The following is a 16,095-nucleotide window of genomic DNA, read 5'->3' as shown; positions in this document are numbered from 1 at the left end:
AGGAGGAAATTCTACTGACACATTCTTGTGGACGTATCAGACACACGATCACACACAGAGCCAGACGCACGTAACTACAGTCAACAGAGCGTGCACAATGTCAGCACTAATACTGTGTACACCCTCCTTTTGCAGTAATGTAGGCTGCAGTTCTCACATGGACGCAATCGTACAGGTGCTGAACGTAGTCTTGCGGAATGGCCTGCCATTATATTTGTACGTGGTGCCTTAAAGAAAAAAGCTCTGAGTACTATGGGACTTAACTTCTGAAGTCATCAGTCCCCTAGAACTTAGAACTATTAAACCTAACTACTCTGGCCGGCTTTTCAGATGAATCCAGGTTCTGTTTACAGCATCATGACGGTCGCATCCGTGTTTGGCGACATCGCGGTGAACGCACATTGGAAGCGTGTATTCGTCATCGCCATAGTGGCGTATCACTCGGCGTGATGGTATGGGGTGCTATTGGTTACACGTCTCGGTCACCTCTTGTTCTCATTGACGGCACTTTGAACAGTGGATGTTAAATTTCAGATGTGTTACGACCCGTGGCTCTACCCTTCATTCGATCCCTGCGAAACCCTATATTTCAGCAGGATAATGCACGACCGCACGTTGCAGGTCCTGTACGGGCCTTTCTGGATACAGAAAATGTTCGACTGCTGCCCTGGCCAGCACATTCTCCACATCTCTCACCAATTGGAAACATCTGGTCAATGGTGGGCGAGCAACTGGCTCGTCACAGTATTCCAGCCACTACTCTTGATGAACTGTGGTATCGTGTTGAAGCTGCATGGGAAGCTGTACCTGTACACGCCATCTAAGCTCTGTTTCACTCAATGCTCAGGCGTATCAAGGCCGTTATTACGGCCAGAGGTGGTTGTTCTGGGTACTGATTTCTTAGGATCTATGCATCCAAATTGCTTGAAAATGTAATCACATGTCAGTTGTAGTATAATATATTTGTCCAATGAATACCCGTTTATCATGAGCATTTCTTCTTGGTGTAGCAATTTTAATGGCCAGTAGCGTAAGTATTTTTTATTTATCCGTAACCATTTTGCACGCAAAAGTGGGAACATAGATTTTCTTGATTTACAGCGCAAGCTACAAAGAATCAAAACAAATGCTTAAGACAAAATGTGCATAGTTTTTATGTAGAATCTGATTCTGCAATAAAAAATGGGTGACAAATTTGAAATTTTGAAGTTGCCTCCCCCTCCCCCCCCCCCCACTCCCACGAGGCTGGGGTGGTGGGGTAATTTTAGCACCAGCAGATGTCCCTCTCGAAAATAATCAACTTTGGATTCTACACATTTTTTGTGTGAAACTTATTTTTCTAGTTATTCTGGTTTGTCATCTTAAAAATTACATCCTGTATATCAACAGCCATTGTAATCTTAAGTGTGCATCGTTAGCGGTCAGTTGCATACTTGGGACTTACACATATCATCTTGCGAACCATGGATGAAGGGTATCAGATGAATGCCATATTCCTTGACTTCCGGAAAGCGTTTGACTCGGTGCCCCACTGCAACTAAGGTACGAGCATATGGGATTGGTTCCCAAGTATGTGAGTGGCTCGAAGACGTCTTAAGTAATAGAACCCAGTACCCCGTTGTCCTGGATGGTGAGTCTTCATCGAGGTGAGGGTATCATCTGGAGTGCCCCAGGGAAGTGTGCTACTTTCGCTGTTGTTTTCTATCTACATTAATGATCTTTTGGATAGGGTGGATAGCGATGTGCGGCTGTTTGCTGATGACGCTGTGGTGTACGGGAAGGTGTCGTCGTTGAGTGACTGTAGGAGGATACAAGATGACTTGGACAGGATTTGTGATTGGTGTATAGAATGGCAGCTAACTCTAAATATAGATAAATGTAAATTAATGCAGATGAATAGGAAAAAGAATCCTGTAATGTTTGAATACTCCATTAGTAGTGTAGCGCTTGACGGTCAAGCATAACATTGCAGAGCGATATGAAGTGGGACAAGCATGTAATGGCAGTTGTGGGGAAGGCGGATAGTCGTCTTCGGTTCATTGATAGAATTTTGGGAAGATGTGGTTCATCTGTAAAGGAGACCGCTTATAAAACACTAATATGACCTATTCTTGAGTACTGCTCGAGCGTTTGGGATCCCTATCAGGTCGGATTGAGGGAGGACATAGAAGCAATTCAGAGGCGGGCTGCTAGATTTGTTACTGGTAGGTTTGATCATCACGCGAGTGATACGGAAATGCTTCAGGAACTCGGGTGGGAGTCTCTAGAGCAGGACTTCCCAACGTGTGGTCCGCGGACCCCTTAGGGGTCCGCCGGCTCTTTCTAGGGGGTCCGCGGTCGCCCTTCCCCAAATCGTGTAAAAAATGAGTAAAATTATTGAATAAAAATGTAAAAAATCAAATTCATCACTATTTTTTTCGTACTTCAGGTCGTATTCCCAAGCAGCCTTTGCGGTTCCTAAGTGAGAACGCACACAGTGTGTAAACTTTTAGATGGCAGACCTCTCCCTAGTCCTGAATCGGTAGAAGTCGGTAAACGTCGGGAGGCTTCGGTAGGCACGCAGTTGCGACTGCTGCCAACATTACGTAGCTGACTGTGTTGTGCAAGGTAGCCATTGTCGTCTGCTTCGTTATTGTTTTGCGCTGTACAGTTCTGCGTGTTTTTATCGTGCAGTTGTGGTAAACATTATCAAAATGAGTGAAGAGGCAGTTGCTGGCCCGTCTCGGGAGTCGCCAACAACCCCTACCGGTAGGCCTACGGTTAGAAGGAAACCAGTATTACGTAGCGATGTTCGCAAAATTATATTGCGTGTGATTGAATACTGTGAAAGGGAAAGGGAGCCGCAAAAATTGCTTCCATTACTCTTTTCGGGCATTCGGAGAACAACTCACCAAAGTTTCATTGCAAACAACATTTAAAGTGAGTTTTACTTCCAAGCCTTTCGTCTGCTTTCGTGTAAGCATGACGCGCAATTTGTAGTGCCAGCACTGCACCTGGTAGGTGTGCCTTGTGCCCCCCCCCCCCCCCCCCCCATGGCTCGTCTCCCCTCGCCAGCCAATGCTTGCTTCCTCCTCTCCCCGCACTCCCCTCCAACTATGCCGTCTTACAGTTAACACACTGTACACGGTTTAGTGCCGGATAATAAGGCTTCTCTGATCGACTGTTCCGCAACAATACGGGGGTCGTTTGTGCTCCGGCTTACGGTGGTAGATGCGCTGAAACCTATTACGCATGCGCGGAGCGAGCTTTGGCAACCAATCACAGTGCTCGCTGGCACGTATGCGGCCCCGGGCATCATTAAATGTTGAACTTGCTTTGTCAGTGCACTACCTATTTCATAAGTCGATTTTTGACCTTCAAGTTGTTTTCATTCATCTCTAAACCAAAGACTATTGATACTTCGGGAGGGGGGTGGTGAGGAGAGGGGGGGGGGGGGTTACTGGGAACATGGAACTTGCATTAAGAAGCTTTCGGTTCCCATGGGTTTCGCTCTGAAATTTAAAGTTACTGTGCTCTTGACTGACTAGGGGTCCACCATGGATTTTCGACTGAAGAAGGGGTCCACCAGCTGAAAAGGTTGGGAAGCCCTGCTCTAGAGGAAAGGAGGCGTTCTTTTTGTGAATCGCTACTGAGGAAATTTAGAGAACCAGCATTTGTGGCTGACTGCGGTACAATTTTACTGCCGCCAACTTGCATTTCGCGGAATGACCACAAAGGTAAGATAAGACAGATTAGGGCTCGTACAGAGGCGTATAGGCATTCATTTTCCTCTCGTTCTGTTTGGGAGTGGAACAGGGAGAAAAGATGCTAGTTGTGGTACGAGGTACCTTCCGCCACGCATCGTATGGTGGATTGCGGAGTATGTATGTAGATGTAGATGTTTAGTGTAGACTTAGTGAGCCGTGGCACTGGCGCCGTTTACTTGTCGCGGCATTAACGTTGGATGGGTGTTCCGCCCCCGTCGCTGGGGCGACCCAGGTAGAGACGTGCCGCGGGCGGACGAGTTGGCGGCTTGCCTTGAATTTTTCAGCGCGGTGCTCCGTCAGAGATGAGCCCGGGCGGCTCTCTGGGAGGGAGGGACGGGGGTCGATACCTTCGGCCTCTGGCCCTCTCCTCTATCCGCCCACGCTGGCTCCAGAAACGGCGGCCTTGAATTTTGCAGACGGCGTCGCGGGAAACAAGCCGGGAAGAGTGGCCGACACGGCTGCTTCATCCCACATGCCGCGCATGCACGGCGGCTACCTGGCGCTACACGCTCAAACTTTAAGCCTCACCGGCGCGTCAGTAAATACGTATTACTGGGCGATCTCATACAGCTGTATTTTCTGCTACACAGAGGACATACTTACGAGCAACGGAATTAGAGATACGTCAGTTTGCGTGGCCATCATCCGCAGCAAGCACAAATATATTCGATTTGTATTCTTGCTGCAATGTATTTTATTTATTCCAGACGCTTTTTACTTTAAGGCATCTTCAGTGGAATAGTTACTCGCGTTTTTGGCTGGCATTGCGTTTCCTCTCATCATGTCGCACATTTTCATGTTACGAAGTCTTTTTTTTTTCGCAATATTCATACTGTTTGCTCTAATTCCTGTGGAACTCTATTAGTTTTCTGTGACTAGCTGTGGGTATTTCACGGAAAACTTACTTAAAGTCGTAGCTACTGTGATGTCATTTTATGTCTCTCCCTGTTTCGTTTACCTAGCGAGGTGGCGCAGTGGTTAGACACTGGACTCGCATTCGGGAGGACGACGGTTCAATCCCGCGTCCGGCCATCCCCGTTTAGGTTTTCCGTGATTTCACTAAATGGCTCCAGGCAAATGCCGGGATGGTTCCTTTCAAAGGGCACAGTCGACTTCCTCCCACGTCCTTCCCTAATCCGATGAGACCGATGACCTCGCTGTCAGGTCTCCTTCCCCAAACAACCCTACCCTGTTTCGTTTGTTTACATGTACGTAAAGCTAGACAAAAACCGTTGTTTCCCCTATGACGTACTGTTCGCGAATGAAGATAATTTGTGCATGGACGGAGGGATAAGTGAACACAATCAGAGATACCCGTCACACGACAACCTTTCCTGGATCGATCAATTGGAGGCATTTGGCGCATCGAAATTGAGGGTTTGGGTCGGAATAGAGGGTTTGGGCCCATGTTAATTTAGAGTAGACCAGCATATCCAGACACTCCGGGATGATGATGGCATTGAAACAGAGGATGACACGCATAAAGCTGAAATACTAAACACCTTTTTCCAAAGCTGTTTCACAGAGGAAGACCGCACTGCAGTTGCTTCTCTAAATCCTCGCTCAAACGAAAAAATGGCTGACATCGAAATAAGTGTCCAAGGAATAGAAAAGCAACTGGAATCACTCAACAGAGGAAAGTCCGCTGGATCTTACGGGATACCAATTCGATTCTACACAGAGTACGCGAAAGAACTTGCCCCCTTCTAACAGCCGTGTACCGCAAGTCTCTAGAGGAACAGAAGGTTCCAAATGATTGGAAAAGAGCACAGGTAGTCCCAGTCTTCAAGAAGAATCGTCGAGAAGATGCGCAAAACTATAGACCTATATCTCTGACGTCGATCTGTTGTAGAATTTTAGAACATGTTTTTTGCTCGCGTATCATGTCATTTCTGGAACCCCAGAACCTGCTCTGTAGGAATCAAAATGGATTCCGGAAACAGCGATCGTGTGAGACCCAACTCGCTTTATTTGTTCATGAGACCCAGAAAATATTAGATACAGGTTCCCGGGTAGATGCCATTTTCCTTGACTTCCGGAAGGCGTTCGATACAGTTCCGCACTGTCGCCTGCTAAACAAAGTAAGAGCCTACGGAATATCAGACCAGCTGTGTGGCTGGATTGAAGAGTTTTTAGCAAACAGAACACAGTATGTTGTTATCAATGGAGAGACGTCAACAGACGTCAAAAGTAACCTCTGGCGTGCCACAGGGGAGTGTTATGGGACCATTGCTTTTCACAATAGAAAATTGTAGCGAAATGCAGGAAGATCTGCAGCGGATAGGCACTTGGTGCAGGGAGTGGCAACTGACCCTTAACATAGACAAATGTAATGTATTGCGAATACATAGAAAGAAGGATCCTTTATTGTATGATTATATGATAGCGGAACTAACACTGTGGGACCCGTACCAGATCGGATTGACGGAGGAGATAGAGAAGATCCAAAGAAGAGCGGCGCGTTTCGTCACAGTGCTATTTGGTAACCGTGATAGCGCTACGGAGATGTTTAACAAACTCAAGTGGCAGACTCTGCAAGAGAGGCGCTCTGCATCGCGGTGTAGCTTGCTGTCCAGGTTTCGAGAGGGTGCGTTTCTGGATGAGGTATCGAATATATTGCTTCCCCCTACTTATACCTCCCGAGGAGATCACGAATGTAAAATTAGAGAGATTAGAGCGGGCACGGAGGCTTTCAGACAGTCGTTCTTCCCGCGAACCATACGCGACTGGAACAGGAAAGGGAGGTAATGACAGTGGCACGTAAAGTGCCCTCTGCCACACACCGTTGGGTGGCTTACGGAGTATAAATGTAGATGTAGTTACCTATAGTTGGTAGATGAATGCCATTAGCCCCCCCTCCCCTCTTCCCATTATTTCAAGAATCAAACTCACATGTATTCAGCAGCTTCAGACGTCTCACTACTTTATAAATCAGTTAATATTTTAAATATTTGACGTTAAGCATGTAAAGACTTCGATTTAAGATGATTTCCCATACTGCGAGGAGCGTAGGAGACGATGCGGGAGACCCGCACCGCTGTACTAGGCAAGGTCCTAGTGGAGGTGGTTTGCCATTGCCTTCCTCCGACCGTATTGACGATGAATGATAATGATAAAGACGACAAAACACCTGGTCATCTCGAGGCAGGAAAAATTCCTGACCTCGCCGGGTATCGAAACCGGGACCCCGTGCGCGGGTAGCGAGAAAGCTACCGGAAGACCACGAGCTGCGGACTCGATTTAAGAAGCAAACTCTTAGTTACATTGGTTTCGCCTTATTAAGTGGATGAATATAGTCAGCGTGATTTGCGCTTCCTCTTCAAAAGAAAAGTTGGTTTTTCACACTTGTCAACGTTCACGTCATGTCACGTGAACTACGTATATGTAGTACAATGATATACGGCGGGCATTAAATAAGTAATGCAACACAACTCTTTCCTCGGTCAATTCCGGAATTTACTATGGGACATGATGGAGTAGAAATTTGTGGTAAGGACTATGGGACAAAACTGCTGTCATCGGTACCTAGGCTTACGCACTACTTAATCTAACTTAAACTAACTTACGCTAAGGACAACAAACACACAAGCCCGAGGGACGACTCGAACTTCCGACGGGGGGGAGCCGCACGAACCGTGAAAAGACGCCTCACACCGCGCGGCCTATGGTGGAGTATTCACGCTTAGTTTCATGAACTTCCAATTGGTGGCAGCGCTATACGTAACCTTCAAAATGGCGTCTGTAGCACAGGTGCGTTCCAAGCATTCTTTTGGCGGGAAACTAGAGCATCGCAGTCACTCATAGGTGTTTGCAGAATATCTAAGACCACCTCCCAGTGAACAAAAGCACGGTGAGTCGTTTGGCGAGGTCGCGCAACCTTGTCCGACCTCCCGCCTGCCGGTCAGCCGCACATAGCTATGACTCTAGCAATGTTGGAACGTGCAGACACTGTCATTCGAGATGATAGACGGATCACAAACAACCATGCTGTGAAACTGGACGTCTGTTGGTGACACATTGGTCCATCACTTGGGATACACAAAGGCGTGTGCCCGCTGGGTTCCACGCCTCCTAAACAGAAGACCGTAAGGAGCAACGAATGACCATCTCTGCGGAATTGCTGGCGAGTTAGGGGGCTGATCGTGACAATTTTTTGTAGAACATTGTCACAGGCGATGAAAAATATGTTCATCACTTCGAATCAGAAACAAAACGGCAGTCCATGGAGCAGCGTCACACGACCTTTCCTCCTGCACCCTCAGGCAGTAAAGTCACGGCGGCGGTCTCTCGGGTCTCTGAAGGGATCATTCTGCCTCATATCTTTCCTCAAGGTGCAAAGGTAGTCTCTGAAATGTTTTGTGCTACGTTCAGGAAATTGAAGAACCAACTTCGTCGAAATCGTCGCCACAAAAATGGAAACGAGCTTCTTCTTCACCGTGGAGCGCAAGATCCTACGCCGGTCTCCGCATTCCAGAGGAGCTCACAAATGTCACTGGACTGTCCCTCATCCGCCCTGCAGGCTGGATCTCGCACCTTTCGACGTCCATCTGTCTCGCCCAGTGGTGGATGCACTCCAGGGGAAGCAGTACGTGGATGATTGGCAGGTAAATTTAATGTCGTGTGACTAGAGCCTCCCGTCGGGTAGACCGTTCTCCGGGTGCAAGTCTTTCGATTTGACATCACTTCGGTGGCTTGCGCGCCCAATATGGCTCAAATGGTTCTGAGCACTATGGGACTTAACATATGAAGTCATCAGTCCTCTAGGACTTAGAGCTACTTAACCTGACTAACCTAAGGACGGCACACACATCCATGCCCGAGGCAGGATTCGAACCTGCGACGGTAGCGGTCGCGCGGTTCCATACTGAAGCGCCTAGAACCGCTCGACCACACTGGCCGGCTTCTTGCGCGTCGATGGGGATGAAATGATGATGATTAGGACAACACAACACACAGTCCCGGAGCGGAGAAAATCTCCTACCCAGCCGGGACTGGAACCCGGGCCCTTAGGATTGACATTCATGGGCAGGTTATTGATGCAGCGAGACGTTGGCTCCGACGTCGATCAGTAGAGTGGTACCACGCAGCAATACAGACCCGCCCAAAGGTGGCATAAGGCCGTCGCATTGAACGAAGATTATGTAGGAAAGTAGAGTTTTATAGCCGAAAGAGAGAGGAATAATATTGTGTTTTGGAATCCTGAATAAAACCAACCTGCTTTCAGAAAAAAAATGTTGCATTACTTACTGTACGTCCCTCGTAATTTGCGAGTGTATTCATTTTTATATGTGGCTACTTTCTGCAAAGTTTGTTGCGAGTAAAGTAATCAGTAATGAAGTAATTAATTCAAACAATGTACGTGATTCTGAAGTTTCGCTGTATGAGCAGCCGAAGTGTAGTAAGCGATAATCTGTTTTCCTTTCATCGGTTTGTAGCGGGTATCAACGAGGAGCAGTTTCGAAAATGATTGAAATTGTGTGTATAAATTGTTGGCAGTCGCTAAGTGCTCTGATTCTCAAACAGTGGACGAATATACTGTAGGTAATTAGCGCGCCATGAGCTAAGCTGTCTCAAAACATACACACAGCTAATAACTTCAATACTTGACAACTGTGTTTAACCTCCTTAAAATCCCCTTAGAAAATTTATGAATTACTGTGCTGATAAACCTCTTACACTATTTGATTTTCAAACAGCTGAGCAGAACTCAACGTACTCAGACATTTCGCTCTTTACCTATTCTGATCGACACTAAACTCTCCGCCCCCGGTAGCTGAGTGAGCCGGCACGGTAGCTCAGCATGTTCGGTCAGAGGGTTAGCAGTCCACTGTAATAAAAAAAAAACTGAGTTAATCGATTAACAACGAACTTAAACGGATGTCTTACGACGTCCGCCCCGAGCAGATGCAACGAACGAAACCGAACAAAATGAGATTAAAACAAGAAAAAAAAAGTGGTGAGCGGGACACTGTCAATCCCAAGGGCCCGGGTTCGATTCCCGCCAGGGGCGGAGATTTTCTCCGCTCAGGGACTGGGTGTTGTGTTGTCCTAATAATCATCATTTCATCCCCATCGACGCGCAAGTCGCCGAAGTGGCGTCAAATCGAATGACGTGCAACAGGCACACGGTCTACCCGACGGGAGGCCCTCGTCACACGGCATTATTAACACTAAACTGACACACTATTTTTAGCGCAACGCAATCTGACTTTCAAAAATCCCTACAAGAGAATGGCCCTGACTAACAACAACCTATGCCTTTAATGAATCACTTATCTCGCAAAAATCTTCGTTACTCGAATTACCGCAATACAGCGAGCGCCAACACTGCCAGCTAAATAAAAGATTCTAACTACTGAAGGCACTAACTACTGATAGGCATAGTTAGCAAATGAAAGATTTTGATAGAGAACAAACAATGTATTTACCTTAATAGTCTTCAAAAGTCATTGCAGATATGAATCAGTTCATGACATCCAGTCTTACAAATTTACTGTCTCTGATGGACACACGTCCAGATCGTCCGCTCTCAAAACTCCACCGTCTCTCTCACCACACCCACCACTGCTGGCGGCTCACCTCCAACTGCGCAACACTATGCGCTGTTAACAGCCAACTGCCCAAGACTAAAATAGCGAATGTTCCAACAATGCCAACAAGCCACAGACTGCACACAGCACAGCCAGTGATTTTCATATAGAGCGTTAGGTGACGTTACCAGCATAAAAACCTAAACAGCCTACTTACACCTTTAATGTAATATTATACCTCTTAACATGACAACATTTTAAATTTTGGCAATAATTCTATGAAATACTGAAAACGAAATTATTGCTCCTGGAAGTTCTTGGATAGGCAACCTGCGACTGGAATTGAGTGATAACATGCTACCGTTATAGCCGTTCCCCGATGCAGATACACTTCAGTCGCTGCTGTCTAAGGACTGGACATTTCAAACTTCCGTTCATTCCGATGGTTCACCACCTCATAACGAGATAACACACGAGGCATACATGGATATTCAGTTTCCCTGGAGGTGGGTAGATCATAGAGCCCCAGTGGAGTGGTCGTCACGTTGCCTGTATTGAAGTTCACCAGCTTTCCATCTGTGTTGACATATGAAGGCAACTATGCATGCGTTGAAGATCAGAAATGTTGCACAGCACAGGGAGCGAGCTATTGGTGCTTGAGTTCGCATTCCGGTACATATGTTGGTTGAAGTCTATGAGGAATGGATGAAGCCGATAACCACCACCTTACAGCTTGTTGGACAACACGAGGACAACATCCTGTAGGCTTCATTTGTCTTGTTCTGCGTAAATTGTGACAGAACTCGAAAATGAATAAAATTTTGCTTGAGTGAAAGTCCATCACTGTTTTTGTCATATAATTCTCTCTTTCGTATGTTACATGACCTCTTTCTCAACATGGCGGTTTCCAAAGTGGCCACAGTGTTGATAACATTGCCTCGCATTTCATGGTAAACAAATACGCCACTGTTGTAAAATACTTTATTGACCGAAGTCCCGCGGGACAGTAGTCCCTATACACTACCGGGGTTTCGAGGCCATTGTCTCGTCATCAATTGTATCTCAAGTCTAGCAATAGCAGGACGTCATGTCCCTGCCCTAACAACTAATGGGCAAACATCTACTGTAAGTGGCCCCTATAATAACATCCCAATTTCGGATTCCAGCCACAATTTTGGATGTTATTTGGGCGGAAGTTAACATCAGACTCTAACGCTGTGCAGAGCACAGATGTGTCTGAACACACAGTGCACCGAACAGTCCTAACGCTGGGCCTCCGCAGCCGACGACCCATGCATGTGCCAATGTTGACAGCACGGCATTGTCAACTACGACTGAAATGGGCACGTGACTATCCGCACTGGATGTTGGCGCAGTGGCAGAGCATTGCATTGTCTGATGAATCCCGATTCTTTCTTCATCACACGGGTGGGAGGGCGCGAATCCGTTGTCTTCTAGGGGAACAGCTCCTTATCACCGTTACTGTGGGACGGAGACAAGCTAGCGGCGGCTCCATTATGCTCTGGGGGAACAATCACGTGGGCGTCCATGGCTCCATTCGAGCTGCAGACCACGTTCACTCCTTCATGACGATCATATTCCCCGACGACAGTGACATTTTTCAACAAGATAATGCGCAATGTCACAAGGCTAGGAGTGTGATGGAGTGGTTCGAGGAACACAGCGGCGGGATCCAGTTGGTACGTCCCCCCCCCTCTCTCCCCACCCCCAATTCGCCAATTCTGAACCCGATCGTACAAATCTGGGACGTCATTGAACGTAGCGCCAGAGGCCATCGCCCCTATCCCCGGACTTCACGGGAATTAGGTGACTCGAGCGTGCAGGTGTGATGCCAGCTCCCTCCAGTAATCTACGAAACCTCTTTCCTTCCATGCCACGACGCGTTGTCGCTGTTATCAGTACCAAAGGTGACCATAACGGCTATTAGGTAAGTGTGCGGCGGCGCGGTTCCTTCCGTCCCTTTACGACGAACCTGCACCTACCTGTGAACATTGTCTCAGCAGATCATCAGTATGGAAGCCGAACGAAACCTACTGTACTTCGATGTGAACCAGGCTGCAATTAAAGTCACTAATCTACGTTTCGGGAGAAAGTTTTCACACGAAATGAAAGGTTGGAAATTTTGTCCTTGATTAATATATTTTGAAACTTAGGTGAACAAGTATCACTGCCAAGCCCGTGCTAGTCTTAACACAGTCACTCACAATCCCTTTCACTCACGTTAGCAAGTTTATGGTGTTGCATTTCCCGAAAACGTAATAGCTACAAAGATACTGATTGTTTTTGATTGACAATGCTCGCCAAATATTAAGTCTGTCGGTACCTAATGCAGTCACAGTTTTTAGCCACCGACCTGCTCAATACGCCACGCGGAATTTATGTCTTTTCTCGTCACAAAATTCACTTAAAAATTCCGAAATTTCTACACACCCATCGGAATAATTATGCCGTCACTTTACAACACTTTTGATGTATGAAACACTGCTAGATCCGGTAACTTATCATTTCCGTCGGAACTACTACTACACACGTCCGAACGGCTAGGCTCCGACTCCTCTCTAGAGTACTCCAAGTCTTCTCTACCAGGAAAGAAAGGCGCGCGAAGAATATTGCTTTACCACTGGTCAGTTTACTCAACAGCCAATAGCAAAACAACTTTGTCCCGCGTCAGTCCGCGCTTTTCATCAATAACCAATCGCAAAATAGTAAGCCTAACGACTGCGCTTTTTACCGTCGAAATTATCTAATATCCTGAAGTTTTGTTTATGCATAAAGTTATTTACTATTGTTATTTATACCTGAATTAACTTTCCCTTTCCTTTACAAATCTATTCTACAAAAATCCCCTTTGTCCACATCAATACTTCTTCGAAATGTTCCCACACTAAATCCCACTACATAACTCGTTAAACAATTATCTTCATATTAACCTTAAACCACACTCACGCATCACTCATACTGCCAATACACATTCATAACATTTTACATACACAAAAAGCCGCTACGGTCGCAGGTTCGAATCCTGCCTCGGGCATGGATGTGTGTGATGTCCTTAGGTTAGTTAGGTTTAAGTAGTTCTAAGTTCTAGGGGACTGATGACCTTAGAAGTCTCATAGTGCTCAGAGCCATTTGAACCATACACAGAAAGACATAATAACACTTTATGAAAATACTAGAACAGTTTATGAAAAACATTCAATTACTTTAGTCCACTCTAGTGGGCACAATCGAAACTAAAGCGCAATACCCTGTCCAATACTGTCCTCTATCGGCTGATACATAAACTACGAGCGAGTCCAGTCTCGCGAAACCATCTCACTATCCAGCTCTGAGACACATCTCCCACAATAACCGCCTCCAAGGCAGGATCGGCATACGGAGCTACACGCCTCAAGTGGTCATAATGTTCTGGCTGATCAGTGTACACAGGGCGCGCGCTTTGCGTCGGTTGGTAACGACTTAGAAACTGCAAGACCGAAGTTAAAACCCGCTCGTCAGAACCTGACTAACGCAGCTAACGTAAAAGGCCTCCAACACGCGGATCATCAGCATGCGCGAGCGTAACTGCAAACGTACAGCTTGTTAGTCTAGAGCGGAAGCAAAAGTGCGTTGCCACACTGGCCGCGGCTCGCGAGCAAGAAAGCAAACCGGCAGAACAGCGACTACCGGCCGGGTTGCCTGAACAAGAAAACCTGACACACACACACACACACACACACACACACACACACACCACGAAAACAGCGAGTCACACTGTGAACTTCTAAAACGCAGAGCAGGTATTCGAATAGGCCAAGTAACGGTCAAAGCCACGCAGGGTTGAAGCTTGTACAGAAATGTACAGCCGATGTAAACCATATTACAAATCTCTGGAAACATTCTTAAACCTAATTCAATAATCCATCAGTCCATGACCTTACTGAAAACGGAAAAGCCAAAGAGGACCCATCTAATGGGGTACTTGCCGGGAAAAACACAAGTAAGCAGAAGCCACCAAAGTACAGGAAACTAACTCGCTATGAAACTAAATCACAGACGCTGAAAATTGTAGCATAAATACAACGCCGATACTCTGCGTTTAATAGTTAGAAAATATGATTTACAAGGAAACACGTTGAATGTAACCACCAGATCACAACACTTAAAAGGAGAATAGGATGTAGAAATGTCCTCCACAAAAGATACTCCAAAACCCGTGGAAGCTTCTAGTACACTGATAATATATTGCAACTCAGTGTTCAGAATACTCTGTAGATTAAACTGGCTTGCAAAATATCCACCGTAAATATCAATAGCTTACAGACAGACGTAAAAATACAATGTTGTTGTTGTGGTCTTCAGTCCTGAGACTGGTTTGATGCAGCTCTCCATGCTACTCTATCCTGTGCAAGCTTCTTCATCTCCCAGTACCTACTGCAGTCTACATCCTTCTGAATCTGCTTAGTGTATTCATCAATTGGCCTCCCTCTACGATTTTTACCCTCCACGCTGCCCTCCAATACTAAATTAGTGATCCCTTGATGCCTCAGAACATCTCCTACCAACCGATCCCTTCTTCTAGTCAAGTTGTGCCACAAGCTCCTCTTCTCCCCAATTCTATTCAATACCTCCTCATTAGTTATGTGATCTACCCATCTAATCTTCAGCATTCTTCTGTAGCACCACATTTCGAAAGCTTCTATTCACTTCTTGTCTAAACTATTTATCGTCCACGTTTCACTCCCATACATGGCTACACTCCACACAAATACTTTCAGAAACGACTTCCTGACACTTAAATCTATACTCGATGTTAACAAATTTCTCTTCTTCAGAAACGCTTTCCTTGCCATTGCCAGTCTACATTTGATATCCTCTCTACTTCGACCATCATCAGTTATTTTGCTCCCCAAATAGCAAAACTCCTTTACTACTTTGTGTCTCATTTCCTAATCTAATACCCTCAGCATCACCCGACTTAACTCGACTACATTCCATCATCCTCGTTTTGCTTTTGTTAATGTTCATCTTATATCCTCCCTTCAAGACACCATCCATTCCGTTCAACTGCTCTTCCAAGTCCTTTGCTGTCTCTGACAGAATTACAATGTCATCGGCGAACCTCAAAGTTTTTATTTCTTCTCCATGGATTTTAATACCTACTCCGAATTTTTCTTTTGTTTTCTTTACTGCTTGCTCAATATACAGATTGAATAACATTGGGGAGAGGCTACAACCCTGTCTTACTCCCTTCCCAACCACTGCTTCCCTTTCTTGTCCCTCGACTCTTATAACTGCCATCTGCTTTCTGTACAAATTGTAAATAGCCTTTGGCTCCCTGTATTTTACCCCTGCCACCTTCAGAATTTGAAAGAGAGTATTCCAGTCAACATTGTCAAAAGCTTTCTCTAAGTCTACAAATGCTAGAAACGTAGGTTTGCCTTTCCTTAATCTTTCTTCTAAGATAAGTCGTAGGGTCAGTATTGCCTCACGTGTTCCAACATTTCTACGGAATCCAAACTGATCTTCCCCGAGTTCGGCTTCTATCAGTTTTTCCATTCGTCTGTAAAGAATTCGCGTTAGTATATTGCAGCTGTGACTTATTAAACTGATAGTTCGGTAATTTTCACATCTGTCAACACCTGCCTTCTTTGGGATTGGAATTATTGTATTCTTCTTGAAGTCTGAGGGTATTTCGTCTGTCTCATACATCTTGCTCACCAGATGGTAGGGTTTTGTCAGGACTGCCTCTCCCAAGGCTGTCAGTAATTCTAATGGAATGATGTCTACTCTGGGGGCCTTGTTTCGACTCAGGTCTT

The sequence above is a fragment of the Schistocerca piceifrons genome, chromosome 7, assembly GCF_021461385.2.
Source record: "Schistocerca piceifrons isolate TAMUIC-IGC-003096 chromosome 7, iqSchPice1.1, whole genome shotgun sequence".
NCBI classification, from domain to species: domain Eukaryota; kingdom Metazoa; phylum Arthropoda; class Insecta; order Orthoptera; family Acrididae; genus Schistocerca; species Schistocerca piceifrons.
The sequence above is the reverse complement of the archived record's forward strand: the minus strand, read 5'-3'. Positions refer to the sequence as shown.